Here is a 19,480-nt window from a genome sequence, read left to right as displayed (position 1 = left end):
ATCAGCTGCAAAAGACACTCAGAAGAACTGCACGAATCAGCTGCAAGAGACAATAAACGATATCTAGATCAACTAGATATTAGGAATATTAAAGAAAATTGACGATAAACTAGATATTAGGAATATTAAAGAAAATTGCCCTGCTGGTCACAGATGATCCTCTTTTCATGTAATGCTGGCTCCAAATTGTCGTATGTGTTCTATTTCATAGCTATGAAAGAGACACTTGTGTGCACCTTTACTTCTTTTGGCAACTTGATTTTAAAAGGTACACTTCTGGAGCGGCATTAAACTCCCTCACTTCCTTTCGCCCTTCCCCACCCAGCACAAGTCTTTTATTACGGATTAAAAATAAATTCAAACACTCCGAATAGCAGACATAGTACAATGAGCATCATACACACATATTACACAGATTTAATGAGTAAGCCCTATTTGCTTTCTCTTATTCTTTTGGTTAATTTTTAAAAATAAATTGCAAATACACGATTTCATAATTTTAACTATCTCATTAGATAGCGTCAAAAAATAATTTCCTATACCTCCAAATATTATCTCACTAACCAAGGTAATGGCAATTTTCTTTAATATTCCTAATATCTAGTTTATCGTCATGTTTCCCCAATTGTCTCTTGCAGCTGTTGTTTTTCTAACCAGGATCTGATCCATAACCACGTTTTGCAGTGTGGTTTTAGGCTCTAATGTTGAATTTTAAACCCAAGTCTCTGGTATTCAAGAGTGTCCTGGGGTCAGGTCCAATTTTCACGTCTTCCAACTGGCTAACGAAGCGAAAACGCTTCAAAAATTACGTCCCACGCTCCCAAGGCTTCATGGGCAATGTAGTCTTGAAGGTGTGGGGCTACCGCGGAGCCCTCTGGGGACAGATTTTTCGGCTCTCACTCCGCGCATGCGCACTCCAGTCCCGGGTCCTTCGGTCCGCCCAGACTGGCTTGAGAGGCTCGCGATCATAACGGCTCTGGGAGTGTGCGGTTGCGGAGACTGCGCTGCCCTGCCCACGGTGAGAACACTGGGCCTATGAAGGTCATATAGGCGTCTGTCTGGGGTGCAGGAACGGGAAATCCAGCGGACGGTCAGGTAGGCCCTCCCTTCCCCCAGTCCGTGCTTACGGGGTCCGCCCCTTCAGATCCCGCGGCGCCGGTTGGGCTGAGTCCTGATGTGGAGAGGGTGCTCCTTGAGGCCTGGTGCGGGGAGTGCAGGTGGCGAGAGGAGAGTGCATCTTTATGACGTTCACGATGAACGTGAGGCTACTTACTAATGGTGATTCGTGCAGTTCTTCTGAGAACTAAGGTATCGTTTGCAAAACATTTTGTCAGATGCTTATAATCACTGTGTAAGCGGCTATCAGAAAACACTTTGTTCCCTTCATTTATTTCATTTAACCCTCACAAAAACCTACTTGTCGGTATAAACGTGACATTCCTCAGGTGAAAGGACCTTCATGGGGCGGAATGTTATACCCCAGGGCACAAGCTGGTGGGTGACAGAGGCAGGATGCAAATATAGATTTTACTCTCTCTTGCTCTTCCTAGTATCCTCCCTGACCCAAATCTAGAGTTGCAACCTTTGGAGCAGTTAACCGAATTGTCTGCCCTCAACTTCCCAGAGATACGATTGTGACATGAATGCGGACAGAATCTAATCACGTGGTAAGTCTATCCTGGGATTTGTGGGTTTTCTCCATAGCTTCTGGGTCATACTGAGCTTCTTGCACCTTCCTGCGCTGTCCAGGCTGTCTCCATCCTCAAAGGCCCAGTCTGATATTCTTATGCATTTTTGGGCCAACAGAAAGATAATGCAAATATAATACAAAAAACATTATTAAAAAAATTTTAGTAGCAACAGTAAAAATAAAAGGAGGTGAAGTTAATTTTACTGATGTTATTAAATTCAGTACATTCAAAATATTATTTTGATTTGTGGCACTAGCTACACTTCAGGTATAGTAGTTGCGTGCAGCTAATGGCTATAGTACTGGATAGTACATTTCTGGTGAATTCCAAAAGGTCAGGTTTAGAGTGTTGGATGAAGATTTCAAATAAAGTGAATTTGTTTCTCAGGCTTAGATCCCACCCCTCCGTGGTGCAGAGTAACTCTTTTAAGTCCGGAAAGAGGAGCCCTACGAACTGCCACTTGGAAGAACAACCCTTCATCCCTGCTGGAAAGGTGCAGGTCCTGGTTTGCAACACCAGAAGCAGGTTTTGATCTCTGAGTAGCATGAGTAAAACCTGGTGATGCCTCCACGTCCGGAAGCCTCCATTTTCCAGAAGTCACCACAGACTGTGTGACAGTGGAATCTGTGGACCAGCTTGGGGTTGAGAGGGATGGGTGACTGTCAGGCTGCAGAGAAAAGCACTTCACTGGATGGCTAGTGAAGATGATGTTCAGGGAAGGTGTATCCAGCAGAGCTGATGAAATCCTAAACAGCACCATGTTTTCTTTGTTTCTGTCCCCACTCTTCCAGATTCTGAGCTGTTCTCATACCATGTCCATCACTACATGTGGCATTTAGAGTTATGCTGATGCTCCCTCTTTCCTGAACATGGAGATGACAAAATGATAGTAGAAGAAAAGTTTTTTATATTGGACACCTTTTGGGAGCCCAAAAATATCGGGCCAAAAATGAATGATTTTGGGGTAGAACCAAACAGCAACACAGTGCTGTTTACTCACACAGGTAAGTACTATAAACATCTTATTAAGAGATCTTTTTTAGAAACTGCAAACAACTCGGAACAAAAAGTTAAAAAATATATTTCTTGCATAAAGCATCCCATTTTAATTTCAGAGTTTTCTGTGCAAATTCTTAAGGTGTAAAGACAACAAGAACTTGATGAACAATCCAGCCTGAGTAGTTTTTTGAGACTAGTTTTAATGAAATTAGAAGGTTTCACCTATGTGGTACCTGAATTTTTTTTTTTAACTCATCCTTTATTTTAGTTACATGTTAAAAAATTTTTGTTTTAATTGGTTATAAGGGGGCATACACTGTTATATGATTGACAAAAAGCAGTTTACCTTACTCTGAAAATGCAAGGTTAAGCCCCCATAAGACATGCACATGTTCAGACGGTGCTGCCTCTGTGTGGTTCTTCCTGTTCCTTCTCAAGGGGCCATTATTCCATAGGGAAGCCTTTTCTCCTGCTGGTATTATGAGATATTCAAAGCCATGAATATAGGAGTTGTAAAGCAGCCAGGTTTCTCATGACCCCATTTCTTTTTCTTCCTCCCTAGTGGAACCTTTACAGTTTTTAACCTTCTTCCAGGAGCAGCAGAAAATGAACATAGCTCAGGTGAGTTCAGTTGAATAACCCGTTTATTTTACAATGGATTTTATAAGGACTTAAGTGTCTCTTTGTTAACATGGAAAAGTAGAAATAGAAATGGATCACATGCATTCAGAGAAGATGTAGAAATACAGATGAATAGCAGGGCAAGGGTGGTGGTATTTGAATATATGCAGATTCTCTGGTATTACAGGAAAGAATTCAGTAAGGAATTGCCAAATTGGAGCTCCAAATGTATCTCTGTAGTTCATGATATCCATGTCAGAGTGTCAGACAGTATTTCTTTAACGGCTGACCTTAGTGAGAAGATAAAGCAAAGTGTCTTCGTAGAATGTAAAGAGATTGATGACAAAAAATATGTTTGTTGTTTTCAAATAGGTGTTCCAGTTAACTTTCCAGTAATAATCTTAAAATAATATAGAATGTTGCCTCTACTTGTTCTACAATAAAAGCAGAAGACTTAATGCTGAATGTGAACTTGGTCAATACTATCTTTCGGAAACTCAGACATAGGGGTTGAATTAAGACATTTCCTGAAGAATAAACTGAATATCCTTAAGATTACATAAATATTTTGAATACCTATGATATTCAACTTACTCAGCAGTTTAAAATGCTGTTCTCTTTCAAATATTTCAACACTTTACATTCATACTTCAAACCTCTGCATGAAGCCCGGTTGCCTGTGTCCTCGTGACCACAGACTTGATTATAATCAAACTCACTAGATCTCTTCTCATCCTTTCTTTACTTGACTTTACTGTGTCTCTTGCCTCTACTTCTCACTCTGTCCTTCTGAGAAGTTTCTCTTTTAGTGTCTGTGGCACCTCCACTGGCTCTGTCTTTCCCTTGCTGCTATCTTCATAGAGTCACCTTCTTTCCTTTATCCGCATTTTCATCCTTGGCCCTTAAATCTTTTCTAATGTTTTGTAATGATTTCATCCTCTTTCATTTTTTATTTTAAAACAGCTTTATTGCAATTGAAATCATGTATCATGCTAGTCACCCATTTAAAGTGTAATATACAATTTTTAAAGGTGTACTTATTGCAATTGAAATCATGTATCATGCTAGTCACCCATTTACAGTGTAATATATGATTTTTTAAGGTGTTCTCGCAAATATGGGCAAACATCACTGTAGTCAAAATAGGCCCTTTTCATCGCCTTAAAAAAAAGTGTGTAGGTTTTATCCCGTCCCATTATCTTATCCCTCCCCACCCCAAGCCTCAAGCAACCACTAATCTACTTTCAGTCTGCAAAGATTTGCTGAACCACTCCCTGTATTATTTCTGGCAGGACATTTTTGCTTTTGGCACATTCTGTTTTTGTTTATCTCAAAAAGTTTTAATTTTTACAGTTTTGTTGGGTATTGAATTCTTGGTTGACAACCTTTTTCTTTCAGCACTTTTAATCTGACATTCCACTGCTTTCTCCATGGTTTCAGATTAGTAACCAGCTGTTACTGCTATTGTACGTGATGAGTCACTTCTTTCTTTCTATTTTCAAGAACGTCTTTGTCTTTTTTGGCAGTTTGATTATCATGTGTCCAGGTATGGCATTTTTACTTCATGTTTATCCTAGTTGAAGTTTGTTGAGTTTTGGGATGTGTAGATTAATGTTTTTCATAAATTTGGAGACTTGGCTGTTATTTCTTTAATATTCTTTCAGACTATTTCTCCTCTCATTATTCATATATTTGTAAACTTGATGCTATCTAGTAGTTATTTTTTTTTATCATTTTTTCTTTCTGTTTATTTCTCACACTGCATAATTTCAATGGACATATTATACAGTTTTTCATTCTTTCTTCCAGTTGCTCAGATCTGTTGTTGAACTCTAGGGAAAAGTTTTGTTTCAGTTGTTGTACTTTTTAACTCTTGAAATTCTGTTTAGTTTCTTTTATTGATACATTTTACTTTGTGAAATATTGTTCTGACATTTTCCTCTAGCCTTTAGATATTCTTTCCTCGAATTCTTGACTATTTTCAAATAGCTGATTTAAAGTTGTTACCTAGTAAGTCCAACATCTGCTTTCTCAGTAGCAGTTTCTGTTGAGTACACCTTTTCATGCATATGGATCTTGCTTTCTTGTTTTTTTTTTTTTTTTTTTTCTTGATTAGCAGAGTTTTTTGTTGTTGCTGATAAGTGGACATTTTAAACGAAATAGTGTGGCAACTCTAGAAATCAGAATGTCTCCCTTCCACAGGGGTCATTCTTGAAACTTATTTGTTTAATGACTTTTATGAACTAATTCTCTAGCACCTGTATTTCTTGTATGTAGCAGTAGAAATTTTTTCAGAAATTTCCTTAAATTAGTAAGTCTCCCATCTTTCCTTAAGGGCTCTGTGCATGAGAGGGCATTCCTTCAGCATTCAGTTAGGCAGTTTACAAGACTGCAGTAGCCTTTATTCCTTATTATGCCAAACCTCATAGTTACTTAGAGGTGACAACTGAAGGCTTTCTTTTCTGAGCATGCTGTCAGCCCTGGGCCTATACACAGCTCTATGCATGTGTGTAGCCATCTAGATTCTCAGGAGTATATCAGAGATTTTCAAAAACTTTTTTGTCTTTTTGTCTTTTTGCCAGTTTGATTATCACGTGCCCAGGTGTGGCTCTCTTACTCCAAGTTTATGCTTCTTGAAGGTCATTGAGTTTTTGGTATGTGTAGATTGTTTTCATCAAATTTGGAGACTTCTTGGTTATTATTTGTTCAAATACTCTTTCAGAGTATGTCTTCTCTTTGTCTGGGACTCTATGCATTGACTTGTAAACTTGATGCTATCTCATAGTTATTTTTCATCATTTTTTCTGTTTCTCACACTGCATAATTTCAACAGACATATTATACAGTTTGTTCATTCTTTCTTCGACTTGCTCAGATCTGTTATTGAACTCCCCTGGTGAAAGTTTTGTTTCAGTTATTGTACTTTTCAGCTCTTGAATTTCTCTTTGATTCCTTTTTATCGATACTCTTTACTTAGTGAAATATTATTCCTATATTTTTCTTTTATCCTTAGACATTCTTTCCTAGGGGTCATTGACCACATTTAAAACAACTGATTTAAAGTTGTTTCCTGGGAAGTCTAACATCTCCTTCCTTAGGAGCAGTTTCTTTTGATTATACTTTTTCCTGCATATGGATCTTACGTTCTTTTTTTCTCCCCCTTGTTTAATAGTTTGTTGTTGTTGTTGTTGTTGTTGTTATTGTTGATAACTGGACATTTAAAATAACATAGATGAGGCAGCTCTAGAAATCAGAATGTCTCCCCTCCATAGGGATCATCCTTGATATTTATTTGTTCAGTGACTTTTCTGAACTAATTCTGTAGAACCTATATTTTTTGTGGTCTGTAGCAGTAGAAGTTTCTTCAGAAGTTTCATTAAATGCCTGGAACCAGTAGTCTCCCAGTCTTTGCTTCAGGGCTCTGTGCATGTGAAGGCATTCCTTCAACGTTCAGTCAGGCAGTTTATAAGCATGTAGTGGCCTTTACTTCTTTCTTATGCCAAACCTCATAGTCACCTAGAGGTTAGGGCTTTCCCATGTCTTTCCTGAGCATGCCGTCAGCCCTGGGCCTATACATAGTTCTATGCATGTGGGTAGCCTTTTAGATTCTCAGGAGTATATCAGAGCTTTTCAAAATCTTTTTTTGCCATCTCATTCTTCAGCATTTCCTATTTTAAGCTTCTCGATCAGGCCATTGTTTGCTCCTGCTGTTATCCACCACTTCAGTTAATACCCACCACATAAGTTAAACAAATGCCTTTAAATGTTTGGCCAGATGCTTCTGAGGATAAGACATTTCACACACTGTATGAGCTCCAAATTAGCACACATAAAGATATCCTTGTAGTGGGGTCGTTCATCGAACTACCAAACAGCCCAAATGATGACAGTTTTTCTGGCAATGATACTTTGATGGAACTACAACCCATCATGTAGTTGCCAGGCTGCAGGTTGGAGCCTGTGGATTCTCAAACTGTGGCAGAGTTTGAGAGGGATGGGAAGAGGGTATATTAAAATGATACAACATCACTATACTTAGAGTGATTCAGCCAATTTTCTTGTATACTTCCAGAAATTATCTTTGTTAACTTCTATAATTTTCGCCAGTTTTTTCATTGTTTTTGTGGAAGAGAGAATTTTCTGGGGTTCCTACTTCACCATTTGCACTTCTGTCATTGTTAGCTTAATTTTTTTTTATCCAGCTGTTTATTAAGTCACATATTAGAGAGATTGGCAGAAACGAATAAAAAACAACAGTTTTCTCACTAATGTTTTAGTTTTGGAAAATATAGTTAAATTTTATTTTATTTTTTATATTAAGATAAACTTAATGAGGGGGGTTCCTCATCTTTTATTCATTTGTTTAAGTTCCCAGCTACTGGCTCTGAACTTCACACAAAGAAGGTATTCACTCAGTCATACCGAAGACATGAGTGAGGATATAACCGGATACATAATACTGGAAAAAAACGTGTTTCTGTCCTCTTGTCTCTTAATCTACTTCCCTTTCTTTCTACTGTTTACTTGCGATAAGAACACTTAACATGGGATCTACCCTCCTGACAAATTTTTACATGTACAGTGCTGTATCATTCGCTAGTGGCATCACGTTGTGCAGCTGATCTCTAGAACTTAGTATTTTGCACAAGTGAAACTTTATACTCATTGAACGGCAACTCCCCCGGCTCCCTCCTCCCACCCCCTTTAAAGTCTTTGTTGTGGAAACTTTCTCTTTTTTCAGTTTTCAATACTCTACTCCCTCATGATTCCATTATTACCTTCAGAAAAGTTCTTCTCTGGCTTTGTGGCCTCTACTTTTTCTGCCAGCCTCCTTAATATTCACGGTGCCTCAGATGCTGTTTCTGGTACTTTTTTTTTGTCCAATCCCTATGTGCTCAAGTTGTTGTCTGACTGCTTCTGTTAATTTCCATGACCACCTAAATTGCTAGTGTCTCCTTAATGCTTGTCTTTGTCCTAGAGCACCCGTCTGTGTTCTAAAACCATGCGTAGTTTAAGGGACAGTTCCAGCTTTTTGTTCTACAGACTAGTCAGTAGCAGCATGAACAGGTCTGTCTCATGAAAACTTCTAAGATATTTTTTTTTGTATGTCTTAAATATCGGTATTTGGCACCAGCATTCAAGAAGCTGCTCATACTGCTAGATTGGGTAGCTAATTGGTTACTGCTTCTGCTGATTAGATCTTTCTATTTATATCTGTCGCTGTTACTTCAGTGTAGGCAGTGTTCTCATACTAGTCTGTTTGATTCCATCTCCTAGGTAAGTCATCCTTTGTTCTCCATGAGCTCTAGATTTATATATCTTTATACGTTTATTGATACATAAGTTCAGTCATGTACGGGATCTCCACAACTTACATGTACTGTTTCCTTGGCTCCCATTATTTATGGTATTGATGTCCTTGGAGGGATTGAACATCTTAGGATTCTCTAGAATTCTCTAGACTACCCAGGGTAATCCCTCGGGACGTAGAAGAGTTGTAGGAATTCTTTACACTGAAATTTTTCATAAAAATATATGAATGAATTACAGTACATTACAAACCCTTTTAAGTAATTGAGTAACTCCAAAGTTAAAGACAAATTAGGGCACGAGTAGACATTCTTTATAGCTATTTGTTTTAGAGCCTTAAGAGTAAACAGGAAAATAGTAGTTCTCGAAGGTATTTTCTTTGTCACTTAATTCTGAACTTTGAACAAAATGTATCATTGCAGGGATCAGTGTCGTTCGAAGACGTGACTGTGGAGTTCACCCCAGGTGAGTGGCAGTACATGGGCCCTGCTCATAGGACCGTGTACAGAGACGTGATGCTGGAGAACTGCAGCCACTTTGTCTCCATGGGTGAGCAGGTCTTACTATGTGACTCCCCTTGGAATTCAAATCCTTTTTGTTCTAATCATCAAAACACATGGACCCTTTGTAGAGATTAATGTTGTTCAGGCTTTTAAGAGGCCTAGGTAATTGAAACCTTTAGAGAAACAGAAACGATGTTTGTGTCATTGCTTTCCCATTGAAAACTGCAAATGGGTACTTTCATTTTGCTCTTGCTGCTATATCTTTCTCCACCTTCAGAATCTAAAAAGCACATGGATCTGGTCTATATATAAAGTCTTTGTTGTGGATTGTTACGTTCACAGGGTATTGCATTACCAAACCCCAGGTGATCTTCAAGTTGGAGCAAGGTGAAGAGCCCTGGTCCTTAGAGGAAGAATTCCCAAACCAGAGGTGCCCAGGTGAGTGAGCACGGACAGAAGGAAACTCCTGGGGTAGTTAGACTTTAGAGGGAACCACTTTCGAAAGTCGTTTTTCCTTTTAAACAGCTTTATTGAGATGTAATTCACGTATCATACAATTTACCCATTTAAAGCATACAGTTTTGTGGCTTTTAGTATATTCATAGATATATGGAAACACCACAGTCAGTTTTCTTCACCTCAGAGGGAGAAACCCCATGCCCTTTAGCTATTATCTCCTTATTTCCTGCCGCTTTAGCTCTGGCAACCACTAATCTACTTTCTGTCTGTATAGATTTGGGTATTCTGGACATGTCAATGGAATCACACATTATGTGTTCTTTTGTGATTGGTTTCTTTCACTTTGCATTACAAGGTTCATATTGTAGCATGTATTAGTACTTCATCCTTTCTTGGCGAAATAATATTCCTTTGTCTGGATATACCACATTTGTTTGTCCATTCATCAGTCCGTGAACCTTTTGGCTGTTATTGAGTAATGCTGATGTAAAATCCATTTACAAGTTTTTGCATGGACATGTGCTTTTATTTCTCTTGACCATATAGGTAGGAGCGGAATTTCTGGCTATGTGATAACTCTGTAGAACTGCCAAACTGTTTTCCAAAGGCGCTGTATCATTTCATAATCCTAATGATGGCATATGAGGGTTCTAAATTTTCTACATCTTCACCAGTACTTAATTATCTCACTTTTTGATTGTAGTCATCTGAGTGGATGTGAGGTGCTATGTCATTGAGGTTTTGATTTGCATTTCTGTATTAGTCAGCTGGACCGGCATAACAAAATACCATAGCCTGGGTGGCTTAAAAACCAAATTTATTTCTCAGAGTTCTGGAGGCTGAAAGTCCAAGAAGAGGGTGCCAGCAGGGTTGATTTGTGGTGAGGCCTCTCTTCCTGCCTTGCAGATGAGCACCTTCTCACGGTGTCCTCACCGGGCCTTTCCTCTTTGCATTCATGGAGAGAGAAAGGTGTCCGATGTTTCTTCCCGTTTTTATAAGGATATCAGTTCTACAGAAATAGGGCCTCTCCTTTATCACGTTAACCTCCGTTACCTCTCTAAAGGTCTTATCTGTAAATGCAGTCACATTGGGAGTTAGGGCTTCAAAATATGAATTTGACTGAGACATAATTTAGTCCTTAACTATTTTCCTGATCACTAACGATGCCAAGCAGTTTTTTCATGTGCTTTTTGGCCTTTATCTAATCATACTGATTGGCTAAAAAAGATATCCCTCAATAGTATGTTAGAAAGGTTATAAAATAAAAGAATGGTAAAGTTGTTAAGTCAATAAAAATAAATAATTTAGGGTTTAATATTCTGTTATCTTTCAGGTTTATATTTAGGCAATAAATTCATTATCTTTAAAGAAATCCTGATAGCGCAAGAGTATTTGAATAGCTGCACTAAGCAATATGATATCAATGATCATAAAACAAAATATGAATTTCTAAGACTTTAAGATTCGCTTGAATTATGAGATCATAATTCTTCACTTAATGTTGTCAGTAGGTTCCTGGAAATTGACTTAAGTGAAATGAACTGTAATAAAACCACCTTTATTACAGTCTTCACTGATATAAAGAAGAACTGAGTTGTTAGGGCAGAAACATCACCAAACTTCAAAATAAAGATCCAAAAGACTTCTAATATTACCATTGATGTAAATCTGAGCTAGACATACATTTAAGAAAGATTAATCATTATTATCTAACCCGCTTATTCCAGTTCCGTTTTTCAGGTGGCCATATCCCCGCAGCTCAGCTCAAGGCAGAAACCCACCCTGGGCAGGATACCATTCCATCTCAGGGTGCATTCACACACCACGCGCACTCAGACATGGGGTTAATGTAGACACACCAGTTCACCTAACATGCACATTTGGGATGTGAGAGGAAACTCGAGGACCCAGAGGAAATCCACACAGACGTGGGGAGAACATGCCAACTCCACACAGACAGTGGTCCTTGTAGGGAATTGATTTTTTTTTCTCATCAACGTTGTAACTAAATGACATTTAATGAAAGGAATTTATTTGAGGACCTGCTGTACCTCATCTGATGAAAGAATAAATCCTGTGGCATATTTAATAAATATGGCTATAGAAGATATAAATGATATTTGTATTAAAGTGGACCACATAGTTGCATATGTGTATGCTGAAATTAAAGGACAAGCCTTTCAAGTTCCCTTGGAATTATCATAAGACAGTGAAAATATAGTTTTATTCTAAACACCAATAAATTCAACTAATTAGAATCACCACAAATAATATTCTCTCAACATAGTTCGATAAATGTAGAAAGTAATGATAAAATGAGTAGACAAAAAACCTTGATATGGAACTTTGGAAAATTATCTCTATTAAACAGTATATTAAGAAGGAAATCAATTTCAAAATTGCATGACATTTAGAAAGTAATAAAAATAAATGTGCATACTAGAAACTTAGTTATAGCTGAATTAGTGAACAGAGGTAATTTGTAGTCTCATTTATATTAAGAAACTGATCAAGAGCAATAACAAAAATATAATAATGAAGAATTTAAAAGTGAAATTTAAAATTGATCAACTGGAAGACAAATTATAGACTATATCTTAGAATAAAGCAATGAAATGGCTGCAACTTTAGTTAATCCTAAAAAAAACCAAAAAGCACTTTTCCATAAAAATTCATGTGGAGACATACTTGTAAAGATGTCATATCAAACTAAATCCCTTTAGAAGAGCACTGTGGGAGGACTTGCTTTATTAGATATGAAGGATTTATGTAAAGCTCTGAGTAGTTAAGTAGTTTGCAGCTAGAGGTGGGATAGTTTAATAAATTAGTGAAACAAAAAGTTCAGGGAAACAAATATGATCCATAGACAATTGGTTTTGACATGTCCACTGTCCTATCAGAACAGTGGGTAAAGAATCCTGAGGTAAACTTACTTATGGGTCAAAACAAAAAATCGGATTCAGGTGGCTTAGAGCAGAACTAGATATAGTCTATGTGATGTCAAGGAAAACATGTTCATAACTGTGCTTAGGAAAAGAATAAGATAGAAAGCATTAAATGAGAATGATGGCATAAACATTCTTTCCTATTCACTAACTACAGTTAAATACTTAAAATTATACATAAAAAACCAATAAGATTCTGAAAGATGGAAAGAAGAATGAAGATGAGGTAGTATTGCTGGCACTTAATGGAATACAGGGTGGTTAGTACAAGCAGAAGGCCAGTGAGAGTCCGATCTCTCAACCCTGCCCAGTGTTAACCTTCTCTATCTCCCATGGGTTTCAGTGGAGGTTTAGTGGGGAACCTCTCCCCACTTGACAGTAGTGAGCTGCGCTCTACTTCTGTTGGCATGGTTTCAGAGAAGTCTGGCTGAAACTGAACATTAACATTAATAAAGTACAATTTTTAATTTTCCGTAAGGACTATGCTTTTGTCGTCCTGTCTAGAAATGTCAGAACTCTTAACAGATTTATTCCTGTGATTTTTTTTTTCCTAGAAACTTTTAAATTTCACATTTTACACTTTGTGTTCCATTTGGTATTAATTTTTATAGAAAGTATGAGTTATATGTCAAGTTAAAATTTTTGAAAAGGGAGTCCAGTTATTCTAGCAGCGTTTGTTGAAAAGATTATCATTTCTCCTTTGAGTAACATTTGCTTGATCTTAGAAAACAGATGAGTGTATATTTGCATTGCATTTCAGTATGTGTGTGTCTGAGATTGCATTCTATATGTCTGAGATTGCATATTTCTGTGGCGTCTCTATTTATCTCCATATCTTTCCTTATGCGAATACCATATTAACTTTCTTACACTAGCTTTTTAATTTTTGACATCAGGTAGTACTGAATCCACCGGAATTTTATGTTCAGATGACTTTATGAATTTTAAAACAAGCTTCTGATATTTATAAAAATGTTGGAATTTCAGCTTGAAGTGCATTGACACTAAATCAAACAAAATCAGCATAAAAAATATAGTTTTCTAATTCCTAAATAACATGTACCTCTCTATTTAGTATTTCTTTGATTTCTTTCATCAATAGTTTTTAGCATACAGATACCAAGTGGCGTGTATTGGTGCTATGGTAAATTATGTTGTGTATTTGATTTCAAATTCCAGTTGATTATTATTTGTATATTATTGGCTTTCATGTATTGGCTTTGTATTTTGCCTTTGCTGAAAACGCTTATTAGTTCAAGGAGCTTTTTTAAAGATCATTTTGTGATTTTTCTGTGTAGGCTTACTCTGTATCTTTCATTTTCATTCTTGCCTTATTGCATTAGTTGGAACTTACATTGCTGTCTTGAGTAGAAGTGCTGAGAGTAAACCCCCTTGTCTTTTCCTGAGTCTTAGGGTTAAAGCATTCAGGCTCTCACTCTTAGATGTGATGTTACCTGTAGGCTTTTCGTGGATTCCTTTTATTAGGTTGATGAATGGATTTTGAATTTAGTGAATTTTTTTTTTCTGTAATTGATGTGATTGTGGTTTTACTCTTTAGACAATGAATATGGTGAATCACATTGATTGATTTTTTTGAATGTTGCAACAGTTTGCATTCTTGGGATGAATCTCACTTGGTCCTGATTTATTATTTATTTTAATATAGCACTGTGTCCTTTTGCTTACTGTTTTTCAGTAGTTTTACATTTATGTTATGAGGAATATTACATAGGGTTTCTTTCTTGAATTGTCTTTGGTTTTGTTATGAAGATAATACAGGCCTCATAAAATGACTTAGGAAATATTCCCACATCTTGCATTTTCTTGAAGAGATTATGTAAAATTGGTATTATTTCGTCTTTCAATGTTTGGTAAAATTCACTAGTTAACACCATCTAGTCCTAGAGCTGCTTTTTCAATTACATATTTCTTGACCACATATTCAATTTCTTAAATAGATCTATTTGGCTTATTTCTTCTTCATGAGAGAGTTTAGTAGGTTTTTGTTCTCAAGGAATGTGTACATTTTATGTAAATTATCAACTTTATGGGCATCGAATTTCTCTTAATATTCTTTATTATCTTTTTAATGCCTATTATGTTGGTAGTTATATTTTCTTTTGCATTTATTTCTGATACTGAGAATGTGTCTTCTCGATTTTCCTCCACTGGCTTTTTATTATTTAAAAATCTTTTCAAAGAAGTAAGCTTTGGTTTGAGTGTTTTCAATTTCATTGTATCCTCTGATCTTTATTATTTTCTATCTTTTGCTTTCTTTATATTTCACTTCTCTTCGTATAGTTTCTCAAAGCTTAGGTAACTGGTTAAAGGTCTTTTTTTCCTCAATGTATATAATTTTAAACTATAAATTTATCTCTATAAACTACAAAATTATCTGAGTACTACTTTAGCTGTATTTCATAAATTTCTATAGTTTGAACAGTTTTAAATTTCATTTACTTAAAAATATCTTACTTTTTTCTGAGATGTCTTCATTGACCCATGGTTTAATTGAAAGTATATTAATTTACAAATATGTTTTATTTTTCCAAATAATTTTGCGCACCCGATTTCCAGCATAATTTCTTGATGGCTTGAGATCACACTGTATATGATTTCTCTTCTTTTATAAATATTTGTTTTATAGCCCAGAATATGATCTGTCTTTATGAACACTCAAATGCATTTGACAATAATGTGAATTCAGCTGCTTTTTAATATATTGTGTCTTTGGTTTTTCAGGGTATGGTTTTCACAAGTACTGCTTCATCTCTTCTAGTTGTAATATTGGGCCTACTGTGTATTCCTGCCTTTTTTTTTTTTTCTATACTTCTTTTTTTTCTTTTTTTTCTCTCCTACCTGCTCTGAGTTAGCCATGAGTACCCTAAAGCAACAGATTTGTTCCTCTTGCCTATGCAGATTTTATAGAGTAGATAGGAATATGTTTCCAGGTGGAATTTTGGCAATGCCTGCTGTTAACCATGTCCAAGAATTCCTTTTGAATGGGAATTTCTCAGGATTCTTCATGACCATTTCTATGTGCTCTTGCTGTGGCTCGTGGCGGAAAATTTTGCAAGAGTGTTCACATCCTTTATATTTATGGCAGAACCACAGAGAAGAATCTTGTCTTCTTTTTTCTTTTTCTTTTTTCTTTTGTTTTCTTTTTTGGAAGTAGGGAGGCTTGAGTATAGTGGATATTGTCAGAACAGTTCTTTGTTAGACCATCTTTTCCTCAGATCGTTGGCTAGAAGGAACAGGCTTTTCTTGGAACTTTTTTAGTCTCCGCCTATTGTTGACTTTGGTTTGCAGGCTTTTCCAGCAGGTCAGCACGCAGAAAGAAAATCTTGGAATTCTCTGTAGTGCCATTTCTTAAGTCCTAAAGTCCACCTTTCCATTTTGTAGCATCTTCATTTGTTTGTTAATTTTATTTTTTCATCTTGGCCAGCACTGAATATAATAGCTGTTTTTTGTTTAAACGATATGGATGAGGAGAGTGTGTGTGTCTGTTTCTGTGCATGAATTACTAATCTTTTGAAAATTACCAGAAACAATACAATAGATAACAAAACGTGGCCTTAAGCTCCTTATGAGAAATATAAGGTTCATAAGATACTTTCAATTTTTCTCATTTTAGGATATTATAAGGTTGATGTCCACATTGAGGGGAATCAGGAAAAACAAGAGAAACCATTGTGGCAAGTAGTAATATTCATTGATAACAAAACACTGAATAAAGAAGGTCAGAAAGTTTTAGGAAAACGAATTAACTTGGATTCGATTCCAGATTTTTCAGGAAAAATGCCTTGTAAATGTGACTCATGTAGAACGAGTTCACCATTTGTTTCTGAATTAATTATTAGTGATAGAAATTGTTCCAGAAAGAAGGCCAATTACATGAATGTCTGTGAAAAGTTACAGTTTGTTATTAATCATGAGAAAACTCATACTGGAGAGAGGTCTTACAAATATAATAAAAACGTGAAAGCTTTCAGTCTTAGGCAGGATCATCAGAAAATTCAAACTCTGGAGCAATCTTCTGAATGTAGTGAGTTTGGAAAAGTTTCACACGATGAGACTGTTGTCTGTGTTACAGCTCAGAGTTCTCTAATAGGAGAAGAATCTTGTCAGGATTGTGAATTTAAGAAAAACTGTGACAAAGCAACTCTCTTTAACCACGCGAGAACCGGCACAAAGGAGAAATGCTTTGATCTTAATGAATGTAGTAGATCCTGTGACAAAACCACCACTGCGAAATACAATCAAGTTCACATGGTTATGATGCACTATGAATGTAATAAAAATGAAAATAACTTCAGTAAGAATTCACCCCTTACTCAACCTCAGAGAGCTGCTCCAGGACAGGCTTTTGCAAGAAGTAAATGTGAAGAAAACTTGAGCCAGAGCTCAGCCCAGAAAACACCAACTGGAGATATGTACTGTGTTTTTAATGGATGTACAAATGCCTTCTTCCAGGAATTAGACCTTAGAGTATATCAGAGAACTCAAACAGAAGAGAAATTCTGCAAATTTGATAAATATGGAGAATTCTTGCATCAAAACTCACCCCTCAGTGTACATCAGGAAAGTACCACAGGAGAGGAGTCATGAGAAAGTAATAAATGCAGGAGATTATTTTACAAGAATGCACACCTCATTCAGCATCAGAGGACCTGCTCAGGGGAAAAAACTCAAGGCAATGAATGCGGGAAATCCTTTTGTTCAAATTCACACCCTATTCATTATCCTGGAACTCATATGGGCGTCAATCTCTATGCATGTAATGAATGTGGGAAAACTTTTTGTCAGACATCAAACCTCAGTGAACATGTGATAGTTCATAAGGAGAAGCCTTAGGATAACAATGGATGTGGGAAATCTTACAAGAACTCTGCTGTCTTAGTACACCACAGAACACACACAGGGATAAAACCCTATCAAACTAATGACTATGGGAAATCGTTCTCCAAAATTGCACAGCTCAAAGAACATCAGAGAATTCACAGTGGGGAGAAACCCTATGAATGTATTGAATGTGGAAAAACTTTCTCTAACAAGACCCACCTCAGTGTACATCAGAGAATTCATACAGGGGAGAAACCCTATGAGTGTAATGAATGTGGGAAAACTTTTGCTGATAATTCAACCTTCAAAGCGCATCACAGAATTCACACAGGGGAGAAACCCTATGAGTGTAATGAATGTGGGAGGTCTTTTGCCTATATATCTGTTCTCAGAACACATCAGAGAATTCACACAGGGGAGAAACCCTATAAATGTACTGACTGCGGGAGATCTTTCGCCCATTATTCAGCCCTCAGAGCACATCACAGAATCCACACAGGTGAGAAACCCTATAAATGTAATGGCTGTGAGAAAACTTTCACCCGTGATTCAGTCCTCAGGATACATCAGAGAATTCACACTGGGGAGAAACCTTATAAATGCAATGAATGTGGGAAAGCTTTTGTCAATAGTTCATCCCTCAAAATACATCAGAGAATTCACACAGGCGAGAAACCCTATGAATGTAATGACTGTGGGAGATCTTTTGTTAATAATTCAGCCCTCAGAGCACGTCAGAGAATTCACACAGGTGAGAAACCTTATAAATGTAATGGCTGTGAGAGAACTTTCACCCGCAATTTAGCCCTCAAAGCACATCAGAGAATTCACACCAGGGAGAAACCCTGTGAATGTAGTGAATGTGGGAAAACTTTCTCCAAGAAATCATACCTCAGTGGACATGAGAGAATTCACAAAGGGGAAAAACCTTATGAATGTAATGAGTGTGGGAAAATATTTTTTTATAAAGCAGTTCTCATAGTCCATCAAAGAATTCACACAGGAGAAAAACCCTATGAATGTAATGAATGTGGGAAAACCTTCTCCCAGAAATCAAACCTCAGTAGACATCAGAGAGCCAGTTTCTGAGCTATGTGGTACATTTATATGAATCTATGTAATGGACAACTCTGGATCTGTTCACTTTCTGTTTTTGAGTGACAATCTCTATCCTTCCTCTGTTGGTGTCCTTCAACTTAATGCTGTTAGATTTTTCCCTGCCTGCTATGTCAGAATATTGATCTAGCCCTGTTTCTAGGATCTTGTAGATCCATGAGATTTCTCAAGGCTGTGTGTGTAGGTGGAGGGTGGGTAAGGGTGGGAGGGAGGTGGATGTTGATTTTTTAATTTAAAGTTTTCAATTACAATTTTTATTCAGTATTTTGTATTTCAGGTGTACAGCATAGTGGTTTGACATTTATATATTATTCATGAAGTGATTCCCAGGTGTTGGTTCTTACATGTTCTTTTGGCTTTCATTTTATGCCATTCTAATGGTTCGTTTTTCACCGAGTAATTAAAAAGCGAGTCTTCCTAGCGGTCTTGTATGCATGTAACCTGAGCATCCAATCCGGGACCTTTTCCTTAACTCCATGATGCTTGCTCACACTGCAGCATTGCAAACCAGTTAATTTTACCTTGCTTGGATAGCAGGTTTTAGAATTGGAATAAAATCAATGCTACTTTCATGTCCAGTACCACATAGTATTGAAAAGTACTCACTTTTGGGGGAAACAGTATAGTATAGTCTTAGCCAAGAAAATATTTGGTCAATCGCTTGTCATTTCAGGATGTGGTTTGGTCAGCACAGAGAAGGACATAAATGGGATTCTCATTTTTAAACCTGGACCACTAAAAGTTTCTCTCAATCCTGGCAAATTGCTTTCTGCAAGTATGATCTGGTAGATTGAGTATGTGGACAATATGTCAGTCGATTCCCACGAGTAAGTTTTCCGTTCCCCATCTCCTTTCGATATGGCGTGAGGGAAAATGATGGTATATCTTTAGCATTAATTGGAGGACAGGTATTTCTTCGACAGTGGCTTATTATCACTTAACTTAGTGGCATCACTGCCAAAGAAAAGAGCCAGGAGTAAGAACCCATCATTGG

The 19,480-nt window shown here is 36.9% G+C and overlaps 1 pseudogene; it reads left to right on the top strand.

Moving 5' to 3' along the window:
* The first annotated feature begins 903 nt into the window (after positions 1-903).
* On the top strand, positions 904-18,503 carry LOC105311231 (annotated as a pseudogene).
* The last annotated feature ends 977 nt before the right edge of the window (positions 18,504-19,480 follow it).

This window comes from Pteropus vampyrus, unplaced genomic scaffold (assembly GCF_000151845.1).
Source record: "Pteropus vampyrus isolate Shadow unplaced genomic scaffold, Pvam_2.0 Scaffold1000002382, whole genome shotgun sequence".
NCBI classification, from domain to species: domain Eukaryota; kingdom Metazoa; phylum Chordata; class Mammalia; order Chiroptera; family Pteropodidae; genus Pteropus; species Pteropus vampyrus.
The sequence above is the reverse complement of the archived record's forward strand: the minus strand, read 5'-3'. Positions and strand labels throughout refer to the sequence as shown.